The sequence below is a fragment of the Eucalyptus grandis genome, chromosome 9 (genome assembly GCF_016545825.1).
Source record: "Eucalyptus grandis isolate ANBG69807.140 chromosome 9, ASM1654582v1, whole genome shotgun sequence".
NCBI lineage: Eukaryota > Viridiplantae > Streptophyta > Magnoliopsida > Myrtales > Myrtaceae > Eucalyptus > Eucalyptus grandis.
In genome coordinates this window covers 20,449,575-20,476,175 of record NC_052620.1, presented here as the reverse complement: position 1 = coordinate 20,476,175, position 26,601 = coordinate 20,449,575, and the positions used below count along the sequence as shown (strand labels likewise).

General features: G+C 39.8%; 2 long non-coding RNA genes and 1 pseudogene across 2 annotated transcripts; all 3 read right to left on the bottom strand.

The window, feature by feature from the left end:
• Positions 1-65: 65 nt before the first annotated feature.
• Positions 66-2,843, bottom strand: LOC120288450 (annotated as a pseudogene).
• A 15,515-nt stretch (positions 2,844-18,358) lies between these two features.
• LOC108955249 lies at positions 18,359-20,492 on the bottom strand. The gene is made up of 2 exons (XR_005546665.1): positions 20,158-20,492; positions 18,359-18,671 (listed from the first exon to the last, which is right to left on the bottom strand). It is a non-coding gene; the product is annotated as an uncharacterized LOC108955249 (long non-coding RNA).
• Positions 20,493-21,805: 1,313 nt separating this feature from the next.
• LOC120288029 lies at positions 21,806-25,193 on the bottom strand. Its single transcript, XR_005546273.1, has 2 exons — positions 24,958-25,193; positions 21,806-22,149 (listed from the first exon to the last, which is right to left on the bottom strand). It is a non-coding gene; the product is annotated as an uncharacterized LOC120288029 (long non-coding RNA).
• Positions 25,194-26,601: the final 1,408 nt, after the last annotated feature.

The window sequence follows — 26,601 nt, the reverse complement described above, 5'->3', positions numbered from 1 at the left end:
GAAAAATTTAAGAACTACTGAAAAGGGTATGCTTATCAAGTGGATTAATTGACATTTGACAATTTTCAGGCAGAATTAACGAGCTTTGGCCTTCCAATCTTCTGATCCAACCCCACTTGAAGCCCAAGCTCAGCAATCTCTAGCGGATCAACAATTCCCTGGAGCTCCAATTCAGCAACTGCTCGTTGGTTTTTGGAATTTTCCTCGAACAAGTTTCTGGATGTCTAAATACCCCATTCTCTCAAGAACGGGTTATCTTCATCCACAACGCACTGCTGCATAAGCAAAATAATCCTTTCCTTGCATCTGATCTCATCTTGCACGCTCCTCCTCCTGTACAAACAGTTGCCAGTGATTGCAACAGTGTCTCTCTGAAACCCTTTGTAAAAGCAACATTTCAGTTGTTTAGAATCTGCATTCCCTTGGAGGTGACCCTGATTAATGGCTTTTCTGATAATTGCAGGAGGCTCAAGTTTAGAATCGAATCCAAAAGATCCAAGGAGAAAAGTGCACCTGTTGTGTCTTTAGTATTTCCTGTGGGTCTTCGTGCACCATGCTATGCGCATATGCCTCTCAGCATGGTGAGTGTGTAACCAAGGATATCAATATGAGAAGCCCCTGTAGGAAGACCTAACTTGCCCTCCCCTGGAAAAATCAACAAGCCTGCTAGCTTTTCTGATGAATCTGCGTATAATGTAAACTCGGAAGAGATGGTGACATCATTTATTCTCTCACAGGACGCTACTGAGAAATGCTTGATTTGGTAAAAACTCATCAAAGCCCATTCGGACATCTTTGCTGTCATAAGCACTAGCAACAGCTAGTTTGGCAAATAAAGTAGGTAAATGTGCTTTTTTGGAATAAGTACGGCCCAAGTGCCAAAACTTGGCACGGAAGAACACTTAGGTGCCAAAAGTTAGGAAAGTGACACTTAAGTGCCATGTTTTAAAAAAAGTGGGACACTTAAGTGCCATCTCCGGCGAACCCCACCAGAAATCCTACGTGGCAATTTTTTATTATTTTTTTCGTCTACATGGCTCATCGGAATGCTAACTCAACAATCAAAGCCAAAACGACATCGTTTTTAAGCAGATTCAAATGTTAATATAAAAATTAATTTAATTAAATTATAAAATAAATTATTATTATTTTAATAAAATAAAATTATATATATATATATATATATATATATATATATATATATGTATGTATTAAAAGGTGGGGAGAGGAGGCAGCGGCCGAGGGTCTGAGCCCTCGCCGCCTCGCCTCCCCCCACCGTCGCCGAAGGGCCAATGACGGTGGGAGAGGGTCGGCTAGGGTCGCCGGCTCCCGGACGAAGCGACGGCGAGGGCCGCGACCCGCCCATTTGGGGCGAGGGTTGCGGCCCGCCCGCATTTGGGGCGAGGGTTGCGGCCCTCGCCCAAATCCGGTGGGGAGGTGGCGAGCCCTGCCGCTCCCCACCGTCACCGAGAAGGGCCGGCAACGGAGGGGGAAGGGTCGGGCGGGGTTGCCGCCCCTTGGGTGAGGGGTCGCGGCCCTCGCCCGGATCCGGCGAGGGCTCGCGGGCCTTGCCGCCTCCCGCCGCCGCCGGCGAGGGGAGGGGGGGGTCGGTCGGGGGCCAACAACCCCAGCCGACCCTCCTCCGTTGTCGGCCCTTCTCGGCGGCGGCGGCGACGGCGAGGGCTCGCCGTCTCCTCCCCTCTTCTTTTTTTTTTTTTTATAATAATAATAATTATTATAATTATAATTATAATTATTATTATTATTATTATTATTATTGAATTTGTATTTTTAAATGTTTTAAATAAATTTAGTTTTAAATTTAATTTAATTAATTTTTATATTAAATTTTTACCACGCCAAAGGCAAAACGACGTCGTTTTGCACTTATTTTACCGGAAAATTGCCACATCGCATTTTGGCCAGATTTTGGCCGAATTGGCACTTAAGTAATATATTTTGCTCTAATTTTGGTACTTAAGTGTCACTTTCCTAACTTTTGACACTTAAATGTCCATTTGTGCCAAGTTTTGGCACTCCAGATGTCCGTGATTCATGCTTCTTCTAAGCAGATTACTGAGAGAAGCAACATAAACCATTCTTCTCGAAATCCGACTGTCAAACAAGAGAAAATGACAGTACGTGACGAAGACAAGACCATGATTAGGTTCAATGAAAGGGGGAGGAAAAGAAATTGAGAAAGTGGCCTAAAGAGAAGCAAGCGAAAATGGAACCTACCTACTAAAGAAGTCCGAGCAATTTCTGAGACCAAAGACAAACCAGGATCTCCACACAGCTCCGCTGGGTGTACAGGGTTCCTTCCCATCTTGCCAAGTGTATGGTATTATACACAAAGGATCAACTACGTCTTGGCTCCAAATTCTTGCAAGCATGAGAAATTCATTCGGAAAGAATTGAACCCAAATAGTTTGCTGGTGTCTCTCTCCAGCCAATGAGACATTTGCTAGAGCTTGCAGGGCTATCCTGACGGCTCCACAATTAAGGCAGGAGTGTGCATCAGAGCCCTCAAGACGGTCAAAGTGATCCTAACTCCATTCTTCTTGATGAAAGTATCCTGATTTACAAACTCTCCAAGCACATGGGTTTTTCTTTAGCTTCAGTGATGGTACCAGAAGTTCAGAATTCAAATATTCCAAGTGTTCTTGAATTAGATCAAGTATCAACGCAAGGACACTCCTTGAAGCAAGATCCGCACGCCAGTCTGCATTTCTTGATACTTTCGCAAGAACTTCTAAGGTGTCTGCTAGACTTGTGGCTTTAGAATAAGCAAACAACTGGTTGAGGATATCTTCTGGCGAAGAGGACCCCACATTCTTGTCCATTGAAGATTAATTATTCTTTTGGCTGCACACACACAAAGCACCTAATCAACTATGCGGCGTTTTTATTGTACAAGGAACTATCAAAGACTAACTTCCATCGTGAGTCAAGCTCCTCAAACTGAAAACTTGTCTACAAAGCATGCCCCAATAAGAAACAAGGCAATATATCGATTCATCAATGGATAAGGGATTCTGCGTAATGCGCGTAAAATCCATCCAACCTGTCATTGGCAATCTTTCAAACAATTGGTGGGCACGAACCCTAAAGTGCATAAGACCAAGCGGAATGCCTGTTTGATACTCAACTCTCCAAGGTGATGATTCCTGTTAAATCAAATTACGAAGATAGAATGGGGGTAAAAATGAAACCAGAGGTGGAATTTAATTCGATATTGCCTTCTCCTTCTCGGATTTTAGGAGAAGAAAGAGAACTTCAAGAGGTTTACGTGGGCTTCTCAAACGCACTTATCTTGCCCCGAAAAAAAAAACTCTCTAAGAAAGACTGTTTTAATCAAGCTGTTACCTGTACAACATTATTTTCTCAATCTGGTTATACGTATTTTTGACTTCTAAAGAAAAACTTATAAAATAAAATGCCAATACAATTTGGTGCAATTTTCATTCCTTTTGAAAATAAGAGCAGTGGAATTTTTTTCTATGTTTACATTATTGATGAACATGAAAATTAAAAATGTTTTTGTCATATTAATTTGTACAAATCGACATATAAATACGAGAAGTGAAACTTGATATTTATTTAGATTTATTTTTCCCCGCAATTTATATTTCTCTCCGTGTACTTAATATTTGAAAATTCCCCATCATTGCTGTTTAAGGTCGTCTCTTCCAAAGTTTTGCCTCATCATTTTGCAAAATCTCTAAAGTTTGGGAAGTGAGGGTTTGCCAATAGTTTCTCTTGTCACGAGCTATGGCATTCTTCTTTGAGATTTGCTCATTTTGAAACTATGAATATTATAGGATTTGTTCTTAGGGAAAATGATACAAATGGTCCTTGAACTTTGACCTAATGTGTAATGTAGTTGTTAAATTTTTTTTTTTATTTATTCAATATGATCTCTGAACTTTAACTCAATGTATAATGTGGTTCCTGAACTTTAATTTAATTAACGTAGTCCCCGGACTTTTAATTCATGTTTAACTTAGTCTTTGAACTAATGAAAATTTTCAATATTCTCTTTCATTAATTTAAGTTAAAAGACAACATTGAACATATTAAATGATGTGGATTTGGTTCCAGTTGGGAGTAAGCCCTTAATAAGAGATAACTTAGGCTGTAATCCCGAGAGTACCCTTTTCATGGAGACAAACTTAGTAGTAAAAGGTCCATGTATTCTCATGAGACTTTCTTTCCCAGCTTGTTTTGTTCGATTTGTTATTCATCCATATATTTTTTTTGGTGTTGGTTATCATCATCTCTGCTACTGTTCTCCAACCTTTCCAATTCCAACGACCATTATCTTTCACTGTTGCTAGGAATCGTTGTTTACACGACTCTTCGTATGCTGTTAGTGTTGCTGTGCAGGGTCGTTTACTTAAATGTTCGTTTAAATGTCCCAAACAATGTCATGAGATTCTTTGAGGGAAACGACAGAATGTGCGAAAAATAAACGGGGAAGCCCATCTTCCCTTTTAGAGATAATGAAAAGAAAAAAAAAATTGTGAAAATTTGAATTTGCCTGATAAAATGTGGAGTCCAATCTTTTTTTGCTTCAAAAGATTACTGTGCTAAGGTCCAAGAAGCTTTCGCATGACCTTTTCTGGCCACGGACGATGATAATTGCCCCGTTAGTGTCGTGCTTGTTTAAAAGGAAAAAAAATAATACTGCCATTGAGCATGAAGCTAAACATAGCCGAAACACTTATGTCGCTTTCGGTGGAGTGAGTATATAGTTTGTCTATTAGCAACTGGATGAAAGGGGATAGTCTCAATGGAATCAATCAAACTCAATAGCAATTGGATGACTGATGTGTCTATCTAAGGCAGGTTATATTAGTTTGGTAGGAATAATTAAGAATGACTTGAGCAAGTGAAACAGAAAGTGAGAACTATCTCGATTGATGGAGAGTACACAAATGGGAGCGGTATTAGGTTGGATTCTGGGGCTCATCCTACTTCTAGGATGGTTGTTGTGGTGGTGGAATGAGATTTGGTATGCATGGCCGGTTGAGCGAAGAGGTACCGACGCCGGTGTAAAGTTGCCGCCAGGACAAATGGGGTTTCCCTTCTTCAGAGAAATCTTCACCTTCCTCTGGTACTTTAAGAATTTTCGCCACCCAGATGAGTTCATAAACTCTAAAAGACAGAAGTATGATCCCCGTTCCCCATCTAACTTTAGACTAAAAACTTGTGACATGAACTTTTGCAGCTTTGTATTTGCAACTGTAAGAAAAGTGAAACCAAGGGAGAGTAGTGTTTCTCTCAGGCTTCTACTAATGCCCCTGTACATGTTTCAGGTACGGTGATGGAGTGGGAATATACAAGACTCACCTCTTCGGATCGCCTTCCATCATAGCATGCTTCCCATCAATAAGCAAGTTCATCTTCCGAGATGAGGACGCATTCCTCCCGGAATGGCCGAATGTTGATCTTGTGGGCACAAATTCTATAGTGGCAGTTCATGGAAAGGCACATGCCAGGCTCAGGAGCTTCGTCTTGAATGCAGTTAACCGACCCTGCTCTTCGCGGAATAGCTGCTTTCATATAGCCGCATTTGGTCACTGGCCTTGAGTTATGGGCCCAAAAAGGCAGAACCGTCGCTTACCATGAAACTAAGAAGTTATAGCTCATCGCATAGGCTTACCATCGGATAACTTCACCATTCACATGATTATTTTTTGCTAGTCGAATCGTCCTCAAGGTTTCATTAATGGTTTTTAAATTTGTGTATCTTCTTTGCTTACAGTTGACCTTTGAGATTATTGGGAAACTGTTTATGAGCCGCTCAACTCCACGGAACTGCATATCACCGAGCTATGCAGGTTCAATTGAATTGGAATCTTTGATCTGATTAGTTAGACGAATGTATTAAAATTCAAAATGGCAACTGGAGTCTCATTAACTTGTGCAACGACTCCTGCTCTGTATACAAGTTAAATACGACACTACAACGCAAAGTGATTGTAACACCAAGGAAGCAATATTGGATTGAATTGTCCTAGTTTTATGCGAAGCTGCCCATTTAAAGCCCCAAATGATCTAAATTATTTCTCCAATCCTAGTGCACTGCCAGAAGAAAGTCGAGGCAATTTTTGAAGTCGAGCCAGAGAAAAGGAAAAGCCAAAGCGAAGAAACTGTGACCGATCTTATGGACGGAATTTGACAAATCAAAGATGAAGAAGGCAAAAAACTATCTGACCAAGAAGTTCTAGATAACCCTTCTTCACTGTTTAGCTTCGCGGCTAAACCTCAGGAAACCCGCGGCTACAATGCACGCTTGGGAACGCACGCCCTAATCCTTTTTCTTTTATAGGAGTCAACAACTTTTCTTTTGACCATAACCCACCGCAAGTTCTCTAGTTAGCAAACAGTTCACTAGGATTTGACTGGGGCTGCTATAACTTTGTTAAGAAATTTCTTCTTATGTACCCATCTTTCACCACCTTTCTTGAGGCGTTATCCTGGGAAGTGAGCAGAACAATATGTTTCACGCATAAATAAGTCTTTTGCTCCTCTTTTAGCTAGATGGACGATAAAATTTTCATGTTCTCGTATGCTTATTAGTTATTAGTCTCTTTGAACTCATCCAATAACCAATTAAATCATTCTCTCAACCTCGTCTTATGAATTCATTTAAACTTAGATCAAATATGTTGACATAAGGAAAAACTTGATCGAATTCTTTCTCAATGTTTTTTGAACTCGTCGAGACAAATGGGTTACTACTAATTATTGCCCATAAGACAGAGCTTTGACTCTACATTACTAAGCTTCCTCTGAAGATCAAAATATACAGTCGATGGTAGTCAAGACCCACGAGTTATTCAAATAGGAACATCAAGTTATTCTTGTGATTAATTGTGATGAAAATTAGATGTGGATATGTGATCATCAGCAATTGATTCCTTAAGCTCCTTTATGAACTGAATACTTGTTTTATACCAACCCAAATGATCATAACATCAAACATGCACCAGCAGAAGTCGATTAGTTTTTTCTTTTTATGTCCCTTGGCATCATGCGAGGTAGAGCTTATTCTGTTGCAATTAACTTGGCCGTGAAAAGTATTAACTTATTTTTTCCTCTCGTATCTTCTGAGCCACTTTTGCTTTTGGGAAACCGACAAATATGGAAGTTGACCACCCTCATCAGGTGCAGTAAGTTTCAAAGTACACTCATGAACTCAACTTATCAAAACTTCATCTCAATTTTGAAAAATCGACACGTTAATGTCTATGTCCGTTCCAATGAGCAGCATTCCACAACACTATATGTTAACTAGTTTAAGTGATGCAAGACTTATTACGCTGTTTGATCTTATGAATAACAGGTGCTATAACTAATAAGCAGCGAGTAGCATCAAAGTTCCTAAAAAATACCTATAAGAAGAATCGGAGAGAATATGATAATTACCGCTTTAATAATTGATCTTGATTCATGATTTTAATGCTCTGTGTATGTTATTTATGATATCATATACTATTTATACTTCAGTGATTTATTTATAAAAACAATTATTAACTTAAATATATAATATATGATTATACGAGGGTGACGGTCACAGCATTGTTCATGAAGAGACTAGCTTGGGTTAATGTTAAGAGTGGCGTCCCGCATTCTACTCTCGTCTCCGGAATCTCCCTTCAAAGCTCCTCCAAAATTTGCAAAATAATTTAACCCCAGCTAGCTCTGACCTGTGATTGATGCTTACATAGATTGGATTAATCAGCTCCGACAACGTCTTTCCTCGAACGATGGAGGAGTCAATTTTAATACAAATAGGTTTAAGGTATAATAGGGGGCTTATCCAATAATCTGATTGTAGCAGACTCTTCAGACACCATGAACGTTGTGGCTCCAACCACTTTTGCCATGGAAATTGCCTCGTCTTTACATCAAGGTAAATATATTATTATAATAATGATGACTTTAATAGCCAATCATGAACGTACCATCCCACGACCATTATCAAGACATAGATTTAATATATAAATCTTGATCAATTATTTAATAATTAATCCATGAGAATAATTTGAAGTTAATCATTTAATATATAATCATAATGAATAAATATAATGTTATCAAATAATTAATAGTGTGACTGAAATAATTATGATATAATATTTTTGTTCTTCATTTAATATAATTAGTAATTAGGATAATCATTGTTGAATTTTTTTGATTTGAAGATAGGGTTGCACTAATTGCTTGAGGATAGGAAATAGCCAGTCTCAAGTCACCTATGATGCATCGAAGGCAAGAGCATGATGCCATGATGGGCGAGCCGCAATAGCTAGTGGGTGATGATGACAAATATGTGACTACGAATGGTTGTCCACCTAGTGAAGTTTCTCTTCACATTTGCAATACATTTTTTGTGATTAAACGAGTACACACAACTTGGTCAATACATGCTTACTTCACGTGGTTTATAATGTTTAATCGAGTTTGTGAATATATATGACCATATGATTCACTAAATTGTGAGTGATCTGAGAATCAGCCATAATGAAAAAATTGTATGAGAGCTTGTGTTTTTCAGTGGGATTCAATGTGGATATCACAAATTTTTGAAATAGAAAATCACATTATAATTTTAATATGCCAAACCACAACTTACTCATGAATCTTGAATCTTTCAACCTTTTTTTTTAATCATTTTTATCAAATATTTAAATTACATAATGAATCTAACCTTTCCCGCTGCAATTGAGCGAAAATTCTTAAGCATTCCTTGAAAGGTGATAAATAAGGCCATGAAAACACAAAAAACAACTTAATAAAATAAGAAAAGAAATGTTTGCCTATTTACTAGCCTCCTCTTTGTTGAAAAGTTTAAACAATCGGCAAAAAGGTGATGGGATGGAGTATGGAGACTTCCTCCTCTCCTTCGTCAACTTTTTCTCTTAACTCAAGTTTTTTGGACAAGGTAAATCACAATTATTGATTTTGAAACCCACGTGAATTTAACATGTGGCTCTCATAAAAGTAACAGCTGTGATTCAAAAAAGTATTTCTTTGCATTGTAAGTACATTAATTTTGGTGTGCCTTGAGCCTCCCATGTGCTTGACCTCCCTACCTCAAAAACCCATAAGCTACTCTCACTATTCTCACTAATTCTCTAATAAGAAGTAAGTATATTTAATTTGAGTTTGGAATTTACCTATCTAAAATGGATTAAATGGGAGCATCACTTCCTCATCTACAATGATATCTTTTAGTTATTTTCCCACCCACCAAATTATGCTAAACAAAATTTCACTCCATTTCTTTATACACACCACATGCATGATATGACAATGATATCAGGATAATATTGTGGGTGGGAGAGTCATCTCTATAGAACAAACGATCATTTGAAGCATTGTGAATTTTTTTGATTATATGAGATCAATTTTATGTATAAACATGTGATTGGACATGTCCATGTAAAATCGGATCAATTAAATTACGTGGGGTAATTTCTTATATTCTTTCTCTTTTCTGTGGCTAGTCTTAATCCCCTAGTCAACCACGGACAATGGAACACATTTTCCCCCTCCCTAAAATAATAAATCTTGAATTGTGCCTTTGGACTTTGGAATGACTTGCGTAGTGCCACTACACCTTGAGACCTAATCTTGTGTCATGTATTCTGTGCAATTTTCTTCAGGTAGATAACGTAGATCATAAATAATTATCATTCATAGTTGAGATATGTCAATTCATTGAACTTTTTTATCTGTCTGTCTCATCCCAGTGGCAAAGTTGATGGTGCACTCTGGCCCTTTAATAGCAACAAAGTAACATATCATAATTAGAGTCAAAAGGATAGGAACAAATTGATCATATGTGTAATGGACCCGGAATTTTATAACAAGCAATAACGGACAACATTGTTGGAATAATAATGAAATTGAAAATGAAATTTATTGCCTCAACTAATAATTTTCTTATAGATGAGATTGATGATTGGTGGTGTGTTTTAAGAGGTATAAAACATCTGATTCAAAATTAGAAAGAAAATATAGTAACTACATCAATCTTAATTTTTCTTTCCTTAAAGATTGATGACAAGAAAAGTGCCGAGTTCCGATAGTCGTCTCGTGGATTTAAATATCTTGCATGAGAATTTCGAAACAGTGGGATTGCATCAGAATTTGATTGGGGACAAGGAGGAAGGCGGTTGTGTAGTGGCAAATGTGTAATTAAGTTGGCCAGTGGAACCGTGAATCTATGCACGACTTAGAGAGAAAAAGAGAGTCAATGTCCTACATCGTCCCAGATTCAACGTCAAGGGCCCCACCCATGACAACTCAGGACAAGGTGCTGCATTATTCCAGATTCACCGACAAACGCCGACAATCGTCAAGGGCCGCCAAGGCGGCACAATTCCCGGGCTCGCCTTGCCTGAGCCACCTGAGATTACACAAGTCGCCTCGCTTGGGCCACCTGAGGTTGTGTGTCTGGGTTCACTTGGCCTCGTTGGAGGCTTGGTGAGAAACATGCAACGAAACACAATCCTACCCCTCATTATTTGTTCAACTTGGTTTTCAACTTTGATTCTTGGCTTTTTGTGGGTTGTGTGTAAAGACAAGTATGAATTCTCCATTAAGTACTTATCTTAAGGGGAATTAAAAGTACGATTCTTTTTGTTTTAGGGTGGGTCTTAATGAAGTTACGAATGTCCATTTCTTTTTTGGGTGGTTTTGCCTGAAGGAGAATCACATACTTTCTCACCTTAATGAAGGCACCTAACCTCTTTGATTCTTTGGAAGGAAAGGAGACTAGAAGGGAAGTATAAATTCTCCTTCCAGATTAGCTTCCTTTTTGCCCTCTCCATTGTCCTTTTTTTTTTTTTTTTTAATTATTTGTAAAAAGCCCAATGCAAATAGTATTTACCAAACACAATATGTATTTTTATAAATAGGATTTACCAAAAAATATTTATATTTCATGAAAATTCCTTAGCCTAAAATCCTTTGCATTGACAAAAGCTCTCCCTGATGTACTCTGCGTTGGCATGGCTTCCTCACTAAAAGATGTAAGCTCTCAAACGTCCTTCAGTTAGTAATTTCGATAAAAGGACTATAATCCTGCTTGTCCTTGCCATACCTCAGTAGAGTACATAGTGTAAATATTGCCTACAAGTAAACTAACTATTTATAATTGTCCATTTTTGTAACTCACGTCACATAGTGGTTAGAGGAAAGGGATGAAACAAAAGTAAATCTTAGAAAAGAAAAGTGTTTTGGTAAGCATTGGAACACAATTAAGTTGACATACATCAATTGTTATGCTTCTCGTGTGATATTATGAGGTAAAACGGTTTATAACAAATTGAAAGTGGGAAGTAAAGTAAGAGAGTCATCTTCAACACTCAATAATAGTTTGTTTGTTATTATTTAGTACACCAATTTAGCAACCCAGAATCAGTAAATATAGCATTTCTCCTTTTATAAAAGTCGACATGGTCCATGAATTTTGACATTCTCATTCTTTATTGACCAGTTTTTTTATGTGCTATTAACCCACAGCTAAGAGTTTGTTGTATACCGTGTGCCATTCATAACAAAAATGTAATAGATCATAATTAGGCTTTGTTTATTTCATGAAAAATAAATAATTTGAAATTTTTTTTTCCTAAAAACGATTGCTTATATCATTTCCAAAAATAAATAAATGAAAAATATTTTCATCGTTTCGAAATTATTTAAATATAAATTGTTGTCAATGATGAAAATATTTTCATTGACTTAATTATTTTAAGTGATATAAGATATCGTTTTTAGGAAAATATTTTTTAAATTATTCATTTTCTATTAGACATACGAAACCTTGGAATCAAAAACATAGGAACATAGTCACCACATGTGCAATGGACCCAAACGTTTATAACAAGCAACAAAAACAACATTGCTGAAAAAGATGGTGACATTGGATTTATCTGAAAAAAGAACTAACACCCACTTGACAGCTTACATGAGAGAGGTTAGATGGGCACAGTGGCATCTAATCCTCGTGCCATCCTTTAACGCTGTTCTTATGGGGAGTTACATGCAAAATGCTACTATATTCGACTATCTATTTCTCCCATTAATAATTAAATTATTCTGGCTTATGAAAATCAAATTATAAATCTAAGCGGGGCAAATGAGAACCCTACCATTCTCTGTGATGTGATGAATAAGGTATGGGCATGTTAATAATCACACTCTTTTCAGCTTATTCCGGGCAAAATCTTCTTTCCTTTCCCATCAATGCGTGGACAGAGCCTTCACTCCACCTCCTTCAATACATATTGATGCACAAAATGTTAAATTACTCTATTAGGCGTTCGGTTGAATAATACTAATTGTCGTTATAATAGCCAACCTTAAAATATTATTGTTATGATGACGCAATCGACGTGACCTCATAAGGCCTAGAATATTCTAAAGCTCGTTTTGAGTCTCAATACTGGAAAAATGAAGGCATGTTAAATTATTCATTGTTGCTGTTGGTTCTGGGCGAACTTCTTGCTCCATCGCGGGGAACGATGGAAGAAGGAGAAAAGAAAGAGAGAGGAGAAAAGTTAAAAAGAAAACAAAGTTGAAATTAGTGGGCCAATTTGGACACGTGCTAATCAACAACTGGACTAGAGCATGGATATTTTCTCTGAAGGAACAGTCTCTCCTTTGTTCCAAAACCTGTAGCCATAAAAGTAGTAGCAATTCTTTTTTTTTTTTGCTTATGAAGCATCAATTCAAAGTATAAAAAACCCATTTAAGGCAAAGGCAGAGAAACGCAGACCAATTCTTTACAACAAATGGCTGCTATTCGCTGCAAGGAGCTCTTGGGTTGGTATGTAATCACTCTCAAGCTCCGAGAAACTATGGAATCTCGACTTCCCAAGAAATCAACCTATGAGAGCAAAATCGTCCCCGACTATGAGCCAAGGCCTTCCAACTCCGAGTGGGTCATCTCCATTGAAAAGAAGCTCGCGCAAGGCCGCCAGGAAAACATGCCAGGCTCGTGGGCAAAGCTCTCCATTTACCGGATCCCACGCTATCTCAAGAATGGCAAGGACAAAGCCTGGGTCCCCCAGATCGTCTCCCTTGGGCCGTACCACCACGGTGACAAGCACCTCCGCCATATGGAGCAGCACAAGTGGCGCTGCCTCCACCGTATCCTCAAGAGCTCCGGTAAGGGGATTGCCCTCTATCTAGACTCGGTGAAGAAGGTTGAGCGGAGAGCTCGCGCATGCTACGAGGGAAGGATATCCATGAGCCGCGACAAGTTTGTGGAGATGATGGTTCTCGATGGGTGCTTTGTGATCGAGATGTTCCAGGGATTTGTCAAGGGGTTCAAGAAACTTGGCTACCCTCTCAATGACCCCGTCTTCTCAATGCGGGAATCGATACTCCAGATCCAGCGGGACATGCTCATGCTCGAGAATCAGATCCCGCTCTTCATACTCGACCGGCTGCTCGGTCTCCAGCTCGGCAACTCCAACCAGAAGGAGTGCGTGGCTGAACTGGCGCTCCAATTCTTCAAAACTCTGATTAAACACCCTTCTGGGGAGGGGCTTGCATTTATTTGGGAAATGCCGAAGTTCTACCCTTTTGACGATGAGCACTACAGCGAAAGATTGGAGTTCAACCCGTTCGACGAACATGGCAAGGTCCATTGCCTCGAAGTGTTCCGGAGGAGCCTCCTGCACTTGGGCCTGGAGCGGCCCACGACCAAGTATTGGTCGCAGGGCCTGGAGCGGCCCATGACCAAATATTGGTCGCAGGGCAAGACACGGCTCACTTTCTACTTGAGCAAGCTCCGGGAAGCCGGGATCCAGATAAGGTTGAGATATCCTGCCCGGAGTTGGGGTGACATCCAGTTCAAGAATGGGATCCTCGGGATCCCGTTCATTGAGATCAACGAAGGGACGAGGTCACTCTTCCTCAACTTGATAGCCTTTGAGCAGTCTCACTTCAATTGCAGCCATTATGTCACCTCGTACGTAATCTTCATGCACAGCTTGATCAACTCCCCAGAGGACGCCCTACACCTCCGTGACTATGGGATCATCAAGCATTGCCTTGGGAGCGACGCTGAGGTGGCTAACCTCTTCCATCGGCTTTGCCAGGAGGTGGCCTTCGACCCAATAGATAGTTATCTCTTCCAGTTAGCTAAAGATCTGGAGGCATACTACTACTTTAAAATAAATTCCTTAGATTTCGATTCCACTAACAAAATAAGCTCCATTCTCACGTTCTTGTGGGGTATCTTGAGAGCCTTTCTCACCCGCAAGTGGAATGCCTGGAAAGCCATTCTCAAGAACAAATACTTCGACAGTCCCTGGTCAATCATTTCCTTAATTGCTGGTTTTGTTTTACTTTTGCTTACTTGTATACAGACCTTCTATGCAGTCTATGCCTACTATAGGCCACGATCTTGATTTCTCATGTATTGTTAATTATCTGATACGTAAATGTCGAACTAGATTAATCAAATTATGTGATGCAATTTCTTTTGTTTTTTCTTTATTCTTATTTTTATTTTTTGGCTACTCCCAATCCTCAGGTCAACTCTGGATAAAGGATAAAATTTCCCCCTCTCGCAATTAATAAATCTTAGATTGTGCCTTCGGAGTTTGGAATGACTTTGTGCAGTGCCACAACTGCTTGGGATCTAATCTCAGGTTGTGCCTTGATTGTGTGGGAACATTCTAAGGTAGAAAGTCTACCGTAAACTATTGTAGTCCAACAGTTAATATTTGTCGATTCATTGACTTTTTATGCTCTTTCGGTGTCATCCCGAATGCAGTGTTGACGGTATGCTCTGCACCTTTCATAAGAAAAAAGTAATGGTTCATAATTAAAGTGAAAAGCATGGGAACATAGTTATCTCAGGTGCGGGGACCCAAATGTTCATAACAACAGACGACATTAGTGCAACAATGGTGAATTTGGATTTATCTGAAAATGAAATGTATTGCCTCAACCGGTAATTTTCCCTCAAAAATGAGCTTGATGACCAAGTGGTGTGCCTTAAGAGATTCAAACCTTTGACCCAAAATTGAGAAGAAACAATAGTAACATTTAAGCTCAACTTTTCTTTTCTTTTTCCTTCTTATAAAAAAGGCCTCAACTTTCCCATTTTGTGGTAAAAAATAATTAAAAAATTGACTATTGGTCGGTCGAAAAACTAACTTCCTTCATTTGTGTGAACCTACTATACTCAATTTATATCTCAATTTGATGCTGATGAGTGATTCGCTATTCAAGGAACACAAATGGCGAAATTATTTTTAAAAAGAGTCAATAAAAGCACCTAACAGATTCTTCACAAATTATTATTCTTTAATTCGTAGGCGTGGTCCATGCTACTCTGGGATATATTTACTCTGCCCAATCAATGATTGACTTAAAAGTCAATGATACATATGAAGCTCCTTTTGAACTTAGGAAAATGTGGCCTTTTCTAAAGTCATTTTTCAAGAAAATGATAACAATGTTTAACTAAACGAAAAATGAACCATAAGTTATTTTTGCCATTTACTATGGAAAATTTTTTGAATTTTCTCCAATAGTCCTTTAATAAATTTTATTTTATTTTTTCTTTTTAAAATCGAATTTTATTTTATTTTTTATTTTTCTTTCTACTTTTTTTTTATTTATTCCTTTTATTTTTTATTTTCCATGTTCTTCTTCTTTTGTTTGCCATGATGACAGCCAACAATCGGCCAAAGACAATCTCATCGCTTGCTCGACTTCATGCTCGTTGATCGGCGAGCTAAAGGCTTGCGCTTGTTGAGCTCACCAAGCTCTCTCGATTTAGCTAGTAGCAAGCTCAAGGCCTCAAGCCTTGCTAGATTGATGAGCCAAAGGCTTGAGCTTGCCCAAGGCCGACAACCTCGAGGCTTGCTTGTGGCTGGTTGCCAGCGACGGCCAAAAAAGAAGGAAAATTCAAAAAAGAAAGAAAGGAAAAAAAGAATAAAAAGATTAAAATTCGAATTTTTCTAAAAAGAAAAAAAGAAAGAAATGGGGACTAGCAAAAGTATGAGATAAGAGAAAATAAGTGAAGAAAATGTTTTCCCCTACTTGAAAGATAATAAATATTTTTCCCTATTTAGAAGACTTTTTTCCGTTAATGGAAAATGTTTTCCTTAATCAATTCATTTTTTGTGAAACAATCGTTGGAAAATCAAAAATATTTTTCATGAAATGAATAGAGCCATGTTGGAAAAATCTCTCCTTTTACCCAATTTCCTTATAAAGCAACAATTCAATGATTAAAACACAAGAATGACAAAGACAAAGAAACACAGACAAATTCTTCACCAAAAATAGTTGCTGTTTGCAACAAAGAGCTCTTGAGTTGGTATTTAATCACTCTCAAGATCAGAGAAACTGTGGAATCTGGACTCCCCAAGAAATCAACCTCCAATGCATCCACAGAATTAATAGATCACCACCACCACCTCCAACAGCCTTAGGACCACTCGGTTCACAATCTACCGTGCAAACCATTTGAGGCTCTCCGGATCGTGGTCGAGAACAACGGGGGGCGAAAACGTCTCCAAAGATGAGCTGAGGCCGCCTGAGTCCGAATGGGTCATCTCCCAGATCCTGGACTATCTCAAGGATGGTGAGGACAAGGCCTACATCATCCCGATTGTCTCACTTGGGCGGTACCACCACAGCAAGAAGTGCCTCTGCCAGATGGAACGGCACACGTGGTGTTGCCCCCACCACATCCTCAGGTGCACCGGTCATGAGATAAGCCTTTATATAGACTCAGTGTAGGAGTCGAGGAAAGAGCTTGCGCTTGCTACGGGGGGGACGATATCCATTGAGCAGCAACGAGTTCTTGGAGATTATGATTCTTGACAGGCGCTTTGTGATTGAGCGGTTCCAAGGAGTCGCCGAGGGGTTCAAGGAACTTGGCTGCCCGCGCATTGACCCGATCTTCTCAATGCAGGAATCCATATGCACACAATCGAGCGGAACATGATCATGCTCAAGAATCAGATCCCTCTTTTCATACTTGACTAGCTGCTCAGCCTCCAGCTCGGCAACCCCAACCAGAAGAGGCTTGTGGCCAAGCTGGTGCTCCGGTTCTTCAATCCTCTAATGTCGATGGATGGGCCTTTGACCAAGCTTAGCCGCAATAGGCTGGAGTCTCTCAGCTACGCCAGCCCCTTTGTCCCGTTATCAGGCCAGGGAAACCTCCACTGCCTCGAAGTGTTCAGGCAAAGCCTCCTCCACTTGGGCCCGAAGCCAGAGCCAAGGCCATGGATCAAAGCGATGGTCACACTCCAACCAAGTCACCAACAAGAGGCGGCGGCAGCTCATTTACTGTGTGACAGAGCTTTGGTATGCTGTGATCAAATTCAGAAAGAGGAAGATGGACGGGTTCTGGGACATTCAGTTCAAGGATGGGATCCTCCAGATCCCACAGCTTTTGATCCACGATGGGACAAGATCACTCAGCTTCAACTTGATAACCTTCAAACAGTCTCACTTCAATTGTAGCATCGACATCACCTCATACGTAATCTTCATGGACAGCTTGATCAACTTCCCTGAAGATGTTGATCAAATAGATTTGTTCTACCAATTCCTAAAAGCCTTGTGCCATTAGAACAAACCTCAAAGCGTCCTAACAATTCCATAAGCATCTTTAAAGCAGCTTTCTGGTAACCCCTCCCATCTTAAATAAGAACAAATCATGCTAACAGTATAAGTACTGCGAACCCATGAAAGGCAAGCAAGAGAGGGCCTCTGAGCTGGCCAAAGCTGACGCTTTCATTGTCTACCCGAGAGCAAAAACAATCTTAGCTGCCAGCAGAAGGTCGTCATCTAAAACAACACCATCACCAATTAATGCTATGGAATCCTCGCTCAATGAACATGCAAGTAAAGACATTTATCATTGATAATCATCCTCCTTCGAGCACCGAGAGAAATCCTATAACAGTGTTTGAATACAGAAATCATGAGGATTTCAAAGCTAATTCATGTTACAACAGCACTTCCCCTCATAAATTGAATGGGCAAGTGAGAGTTTTTTTTTTTTTTTTGATGATCCAAGGAACCCCGAACAACCGGCAGCCGACGGATAAAACCCTGGGGCGAACTGAGCCCCCACCACTGACCCAGCCGCAGGTAAGTCGCACATGGAGACGCGGGGTTTCGAACTCCTCACTTGTCGTTAGGATCAAAAGAGCCCTAGCCAACGCGGCCACCGCAGGCGGTGGTATGGGCAAGGGAGAGTTAATAAAGGACAAGAGGAGATAAACACAAAATAGGTAATAAAAAGGGAACTAAGAACTTCAGCTAAATTAAAATGACAGCAGTAAAACTAAAATGCCATGTCTAAAGAACAAATTGGGACTACCCCTTATAAAAGCTAAGACAGAAAAATCACAATCAATACACTCCTCTTGAGAAGTTTCCATGATGGTTTTTGTAGGCTTTCTAAAAGATCTCTTTAAGATAGGTGGAGTATCAGGCAACATGCCAAAATAGTTTTTGAGCCAATCTTTTGCTGTGAGAAAGCTCCATCAGCTGGCATGACACCAGGGATAAGACAAGCCTACTCGAGAACTATAGATAGATCATACTTGAAATATTTAATTCCTCGGAAGGCTCGCGCTCTCAGTCGAAGATGCTCTCTTTCCATCACAGCGCTGATGAAAAAGAAGTAGAGTCAAAAGGCAAAATAAGTATACAAAGCAAAAAATTGGAGACACAGACATGCAGGAAAAAAAAAAAGGTTCAGCATTCCCATTTGCCGAAAGAAATTGGGACATATTTGTACTTGACCATAAGCATTATCTGTCTCCTCATTGTAAGCGTAAACAACATGACCCAGTAGAAAAGAGTACTGGCCAGAAGATAGGCACATCAACCCCGCTGAAGAACATCATTACGAAAGCAATCTCAAATGCCCATGTGATTTGTAACCTTCCATTGAGAGACAAGAAGAATATGTTCAACAAGTAACATCCAATCTAAGCAGGAAATGAATTTTTATATCAAAAGCTCTCTCAAAGGAACCAATTTAATCAGTGGATCAAAATTCGAATCTTCAAAAGCATACGCATTTGACCCTTCTATATGACATTCTCGATTTAGTGCGAAACATTGGTTGGTTTTGAATCAATTAAATGACGAAATTATTGTCAGTCAGAGATTGTTTAAGAAAAAGGCTATGCATCTGAAAGGACATATAAGAAGTAAACATATCATCACAGGGAGAGTCTGAGCTTCTCAATTCACTCCTGTTAACTTTACCTTATCAGTTTCAATCGCCCCGCATGAATAAACTCGCGCATATACGTGTAAATGGAAAGAAAGATCATATACAGAAGCAGATCAAGAACGCTGTTACAGTAAAATCATATCAAAAAGGCATTTTTACATCACATAAAATCAGTCTCAAGTCAAGAACAAGCGACTGTTTTGTAATAACAAAATGCAAACACGAAACTAAGACAACATGATTCTTTCACACCATTCAACTTCTTCAGTCGCCAGATTTTGAATCTAGTCATGAGACCTCAGGTGCCTCTTTTTCTCCCCAAGCCCAGCTAAAAGCATCACGTTCTTTAAACTTAATAAACACCAATTTCACCAATCTCTCACAAATTCCAAAATTATTCCACGTCCTCCAAGAAATCCAAGTTGAAGGCAAAAATCATCACGCCAATCGAATCCTTCCACTTGAAGTCAGAATACCCAGAACACACGATTCATCTTTCTCCTCCAAAATGAAGCAGATCAATTCCACCAAATCCAATCAATAGCAAATCGGAATGACCAATACCAAAGTGCCCCCTAAATCAACTCCCACTGAGAAAAAACTAGGATCAGTCTTTAATTGAAAAGCTTGACAAAACACTACCTAAACGTTAAAAACACACATTTTACCAATCTCTCACAAATTCAATCTATACCGTCTGCCTCCCAAGTTATCCAAACTTGAAGGCACAAGTCGTCAACTACAACGAGTCTTTCCACCCTCAAAATCCCTCTAACTCAGAATACCGGGAACACAAATTCGATCTTTCACCCCAGAAATGACGCAGATCAAATCCACCAAATCCAATTGATAGCCAATTGCAATTACCAATCGAAAATAATAATGCGAACCGATCCCAACCGTAAACCTACCGACACCTGAACTTGGGGAGGCGGCGGACGAAGGGCCTGAACTCGTCGGAGCCTCAGGTGTGGAGGGACAGGCCGCCGCCGCCGCCGCCGCCGCCATCGAGTTCCTGGAGCTCCGAGTCGACCTGAGGGGAGAGGAAGCCGATGAACAGGTTCAACATGTAGATGCCCAGCGTCGACGTCACGATGTAGAACGCCTTCACGAAGGAAGCCCCGGACGACGTACGCCCAGGCCACCGCCAGCGTCGCAACACGTGCGGCACCGACATATCCAGCAGGTGCTGGTACCGCTGCGAGACAGCGGACGTCCACCGCGACGCAGCGGAGGCGGAGGCGGAGGCGGCGGTCGGCGGTCGGCGTTAGTGGTGACCGGAGTGATTAATTGATGGGCTCGGGCCGGACCCTTAGAGATCGGGCCTAATTTTTTGCCCACGCTTGCCCAATATATAGGAATAAGTCATGTGGACAGAATAGTCGGGTCGGGCTTTATAACTAATTAGCCTTTGTCCAATTAATCCAGAAGGGCCTTTTGAGTACATGTGGCTTAGTTTGGGCTTGGGCAAGCCCAGGGCCACGAGCCTCATAATTAAGTCTAGTGGCAATTTTTAGATAATTCACTATAAAATCCATATTGCAACACATGCCAAATTTGAGAGAATCGGAAGGAGCTATGGCACCTCCCTTATTTATAAAGCTTAAATGCTATCTTGTCGCATGTAGACCTCCTTGAACTGTGACTTGGAAGAGTTGCGACATGAAGCGTTACAATCGGCTTCTATTTTCCTCTTTGTTCAAATTTTCAATTTTCTTCGTTTTTAAATTGGTTTGTAAAAAAAAAAAAAAACGATTTCACAATTGATAGCCGTTATAATTAATTATGGTTATTTTTAAATCGACTTTAAAAATCACGATGAAACCTTAAGGAGTTGATCTTCAAAAATCACGGCTCTTCTTGATCTTCCCAAGGAGTGATAATTACAAACTGAAATATGAAAATTTTATCTTATTTGGAGGATAAGTTTGTAAAATACGCCGAAAAGAAAAAAAAAAAAAGAAAAAAATTGAAAAGGGAAGGGAAAAAAAAGAAGAAGAAAAGTCGGAGGGGGTTCCCTTTTTGCTCTAGCAATGACGCTAGAAAATGGGTTGCATCATTGTTTGAATAGACTCCATTCCTGCTTCTTCAGCGCTTGCACTCATCCTCCAAAGCTCGTCAATCAACCGTTTCTTTATGTCTGTTCCGCGTTGTCGTCGTCTCTTCTCTGGCGTCTATCGCCTAACAGAAACGCAGGCCAACCTCCAGCTACCATCGTGGATTGCACCGCTGGGTTCGATAATTATGAGATGTCATCTACTTTCGCAGACTGCGATGTGGACTTATTGGGCTCACCTAAGGCACAATTAAGGGTGTACAAAATGAACCGCCTAAACCATGATCCATCTAGTAACCAGTTTCATTAGATCGTACCAGACTGATGGTGCAATATGGTTCATGGTCTTAGGATTAACTATTCCGGTCCCTGATTCCTATTTTTGGGAACCTATCATGTCACAACCCGAACCCCAGGCACATGCACATCCCTCAATGGTCGATTAAAAATTTGCAACATCCTAGAACCATTGCCGACCCATTCGTTATTTTTGCACATGCGGAAACGTAAAACAATTTCCATACAACAAAACAGTGGGATAGAAACGTAGGATATTATTTTTCACAAGCCACACCTACAACATCACATTACTTATAGACTAGTTTAACACCCCAAGGTCTAATACAAAAAGTGAAGCTGTTCGATTACCCACTAACTAATCTTCTATCTATAAGACTAGGGTTTACTACTACAATACCATACTTCTCGATTTCTCAGGGGTGAGCTATCACCCTACATCCAGTCTTGACGGAAAACCCGTCATCACTTGGAAGGAGATAGCGAGAGTCTCTATTCCTCCTTTACTGCGACCGACTGTACACGACCCAGCCTTCCTCCATGTAGGGACCTAAAAAATGTTAGCCCACTAAGGGGTGAGATCACATCTCAGCGAGTAAATCCCCTAATTCCAGATTAGACGAAGGGTACATCTTGCATGCAATCTAATCACGTTTCTCATACTTTCTTAATACTAGTACTTTCCTGCATGTTAGTGTCAATCAAATCATACATAAGATATCGAGATCATATATCATCAGAATACTTTTAACACGTACATATGTAAGGACATAAATGTCACATAATTACACGAGCCCCCAATTACCAGACTAAACCGTTATGGCACGTCCCATATCGCACCACACAGTTCCGTCTTTTAATTAGGTCCGTCACTTTCACCCATTCATGTGTCACAAATAATTTCAATGTTCAGATAACAGTCTTCCAGCATAACTGGGCATCGCCTCGCATCGTCGAGCGCGGCATCGTCTACATCTAAACGGCATTCCATATAGGAGCATCGGTCCAGCCTCCACTGCGACTGGCATCCGTTGACGTGGGACATTCCCGAAGGAGCATCGGCCTAGCATCCATTACGACCGGCATCCGTTGACGTGGGGCATTCCCGAAGGAGTATCGTCCGGCCCCAAAGGCTCGTGACGGCATTTCATATCATTCATGCATTTATTCAACTTTAGCCTAGGATACCGTGCATTGCACTCAAATACCTCAATTAAAATGGTGATCCCGGTCTATTTTCTTCATATTAGAAATGCATAGTAAAATAATCGTGTGTGGGGACACGGTCAAATCGAACCAGAAAATTTGTGTCATCTCTTTTAAAATCTCATAGTTTGGTATAGTATTTAAAAACACTTTCGGCGTCCAAAACCTAACACCCGGTATTTCATAATTAAATACCAACAGTTTTCAATCACCATACAATAGCACAAAACATCACCCAATTCATGCGGATGCCCATGCCTTTACACATCCATTCACTTCATAAAATCAATACACATGAAATTAGACAACTTTTCATTCTCGGGTGAATAGTGCACGTGAACAATGCGCGTGAACAGTGCATCATGAACAGTGAAATTTCAGAGTTCAATAACTAATAAATTAAAGGGATAAGTGTTCAGAAGCCCTACAACTTGTCACGAAAGTGCATTTTAGTCCTAAAACTTGCAAAAGTGCATTTAAGTCCTAAAACTTGTCAAATTGTTTCAAATGAGTCCTAAAATCGACGCCGTTAGCATTTTCCGTTAAAATTGCTGACGTGGCATTTTAAATATTTTTATTTTCCACGTGGATTTTTTTAATGATTTTTATTCATTTTTAAAAAAAATGAGATTTAAAAACTAAAAACTTAAATTTATTCTTATCTTATTTTCAACAAAAACTAAAAAGAAAAGTTTAAAAAAATTATTTTTAAAATTGTTAAAAAAAAAATTCAGCGGGGCTCCTCTCCCCCGCCGTCGCCCATCGCCGGAGGGGCCGAGCAACGGTCGCCGGCCCTGGGCGGGGTGGTCGGCCCTCGCCGGCCCGGCGAGGGCCGACGAGGCCTCGCCCGGGGGCGACGGTCGCCGGCGCTCGCTCGGGGCCGGCGAGGCCCGACCACCCCCGCCCGGGGCCGGCGACCGTTGCCCGGCCCCTCCGGCGATGGGCGGCGGCGGGGGAGAGGAGCCCCGCTGAATTTTTTTTTAACAATTTTAAAAATAATTTTTTTAAACTTTTCTTTTTAGTTTTTGTTGAAAATAAGATAAGAATAAATTTAAGTTTTTAGTTTTTAAATCTCATTTTTTTTAAAAATGAATAAAAAATCATTAAAAAATCCACGTGGAAAATAAAAATTATTTAAAATGCCACGTCAGCAATTTTAATGGAAAATGCTAACGGCGCGATTTTAGGACTCATTTGAAACAATTTGACAAGTTTTAGGACTTAAATGCACTTTTTGCAAGTTTTAGGACTGAAATGCACTTTCGTGACAAGTTGTAGGACTTCTGGAACACTTATCCCTAAATTAAATCCGCAAGTCATTAAAACACTAATTAAAGCAAGCAAAGCATCAAGAACCATCATCAAACTAAAATTAGTTCTAATTTACAGAAACCGGGCCTTCGCGTCTCCAAATTTAAATCCAGAAACCTAACCAATCGAGCTCGTAAAATTCCCAAATTTGAATATGTTGTAAATGACATGTAAAAGAACATTTTTCATGAAGACACCAAGATCCAGATCCCTCTGTATTCGGCCTAGAAATTCTTTCTATCCAACACAAAAATCAGGTCCAGTTCCAGAGAGCCTAACTCATCGAAATCAGTTCGTTTTTGGGTCAAAATCTAGTCCGTTTGATTTGAAATTCAGGTATGTTAAACTAAAAGTTATGGCGAACAACTTTCATGAAGAAATAGATTGGAAATTCAACCTCTAAAAGTCAGTAACAGCCCTCGGAATCATAAAAGGTCAGGGGTTACAAAACTGTCCGAATTACTGTTCCGAGGATGACGTCATTAAAATCGTCATCTTTTTAATTTCTAAAAATTAAGAGAAAAATATATGTTACTATTTAAAATGTCTAAAACGTTTCTTCAGAATAAAATCCCTTAAAAATCGCAACACAAAGTTGTCTACAAAATTAGCAAAACATACACGTTCTAGAAACTATTTCAGAAATCAGCTACTGTTCTAGTTCGAATCTTCCACCACGACGTTTGTTTTGCTCTCTAAACCTTATCTAAGCTTTTCTAAATCTATCATAACATCCCTAACCAACATCTATCGATATATAACGTCATATACATATTTTTAACTTGTACAAATTCCTAATAGAGGTACTTAACCCCTAGTCCAAATTTAGAAGACAACTCACCACCGAAACTAATGGCGATCCTCACTTGTGGCCGGACGGCAACACAAGGACAGCCCTGGAAGTTTTTGACGATGATTTGGACCCGACAAAACGGCTAGAGGTGTCGTTGAGCAACTACCACAGCAGCACACAAAGTCTCGGATTTTCTTGAGGAGGGAGGAACGTTCGAGACCTTGCTGTTCGGTCACTGCTTTGTCGTCCAAGGAGCTGAAATGGAAGTTGCACGTTCAAGGGAAGAGAAAGCAACAGCTTGTATGTTGAAAGAGACAAGGGAGAAGAATATAAAATAAGAGGAAGAAAGGAAAATGTGGAAATTACTGTGTAAAATACAACAGACAGACTTCCATGCGTGAGAAAATGGTGGGGAAGGAGAGTGGAAATTGCTTGGAAGTTTCATTGAAGTTTCCTCAGCTTTTGGCCTAATTTTCCATGGAAATTTTGGCCACATATCACTATCATAGGCCCCACAAGGTTTTCCAACGTTGTCTCTTCTAATTGAGATGAAAGAAAATGTTGGAATTCATGTAAACTGCTGAATCCGAATTTTGAAGTTGATTCTCGTAGCTTTTTCCCATGGAGATTAAGTTCCTTTCCCTATCAAGTGGTCCCTCTATCTTTTCCAAATCCATCTCCATTAAATACCAAGGAAATTGAGGTGAAATTGTAGGAGAGAGGGATTCCTACGAATTTCCTTTTTGAGGAGACTTCTCTTCTTTATTTAATTACCAATCTAACATCTAATTCAATAGGGTCAAGTCCTTTAGTAACCACTTATAATACCTCTTAAATTGCTTCACATTAGAGGTCTTAAAATCCTACTTAAAATGTGGCAATTTCATTGCTCTTTTAATTTGCTGATCTTGCACATTTCGTGAACAATTCCCGTCATCAATAAATTTTGAGAATATGCAACAATGTCATTGGGATGAATTGTGACACGTGAAAATTCTTAATTTCTGTAATCGACATCATTTCCTCGGTTAATTTCAGTCAAAATGTGATTTTAGCGCAACTTAAATTATCGGTTAGTTTTTAGGAATTTTCGGTGCAACTGACCCGTGGTCGATTATTCCCGAGCTACAATGTACATCTTCGACGCATTGACGACTCTCGATTGTCGTGAAAAATCTTGAGGTTTCAATTACGAGCACAGGGTACCAAAACAACAGAAAAATCGGTTTAGTGCCGAACGACGAGAAATTTGTAATTAGTTGGAATCACCCAAGCCTAATTTTATCTCTATCGAATCGACCTATTTCCGATTTCTGATAGATTTTCGACTGTGCCGAAATGATCCTTGTAGACTAACATGGTCGAACAGTCGATTCATGGTCGAATTCTCAAGTCTGTTGCATCAAAATCCTTTAATAACTTTCCCGATTAGTCAAGTTATCTCATGAGTGATCAGCTCAGAGAATAGCGCTATAAGCACGTCGACGAAAAGCCTAATTTATTTAATTGAAAACAGAAGCGGAAAATCAGACTGTCACATATCACCCCTAAGTGTAACTTAGAAATCCCTTCAACGGTGCATCAAACGTTTATCAATCCTGAACTGAAAAATCAAATTCTTCAAATGTAGGTTACCCATAATTAAGAAACCTTTAGCACAATTTACCTACTGATAAGTTCGCACTCCTCCAT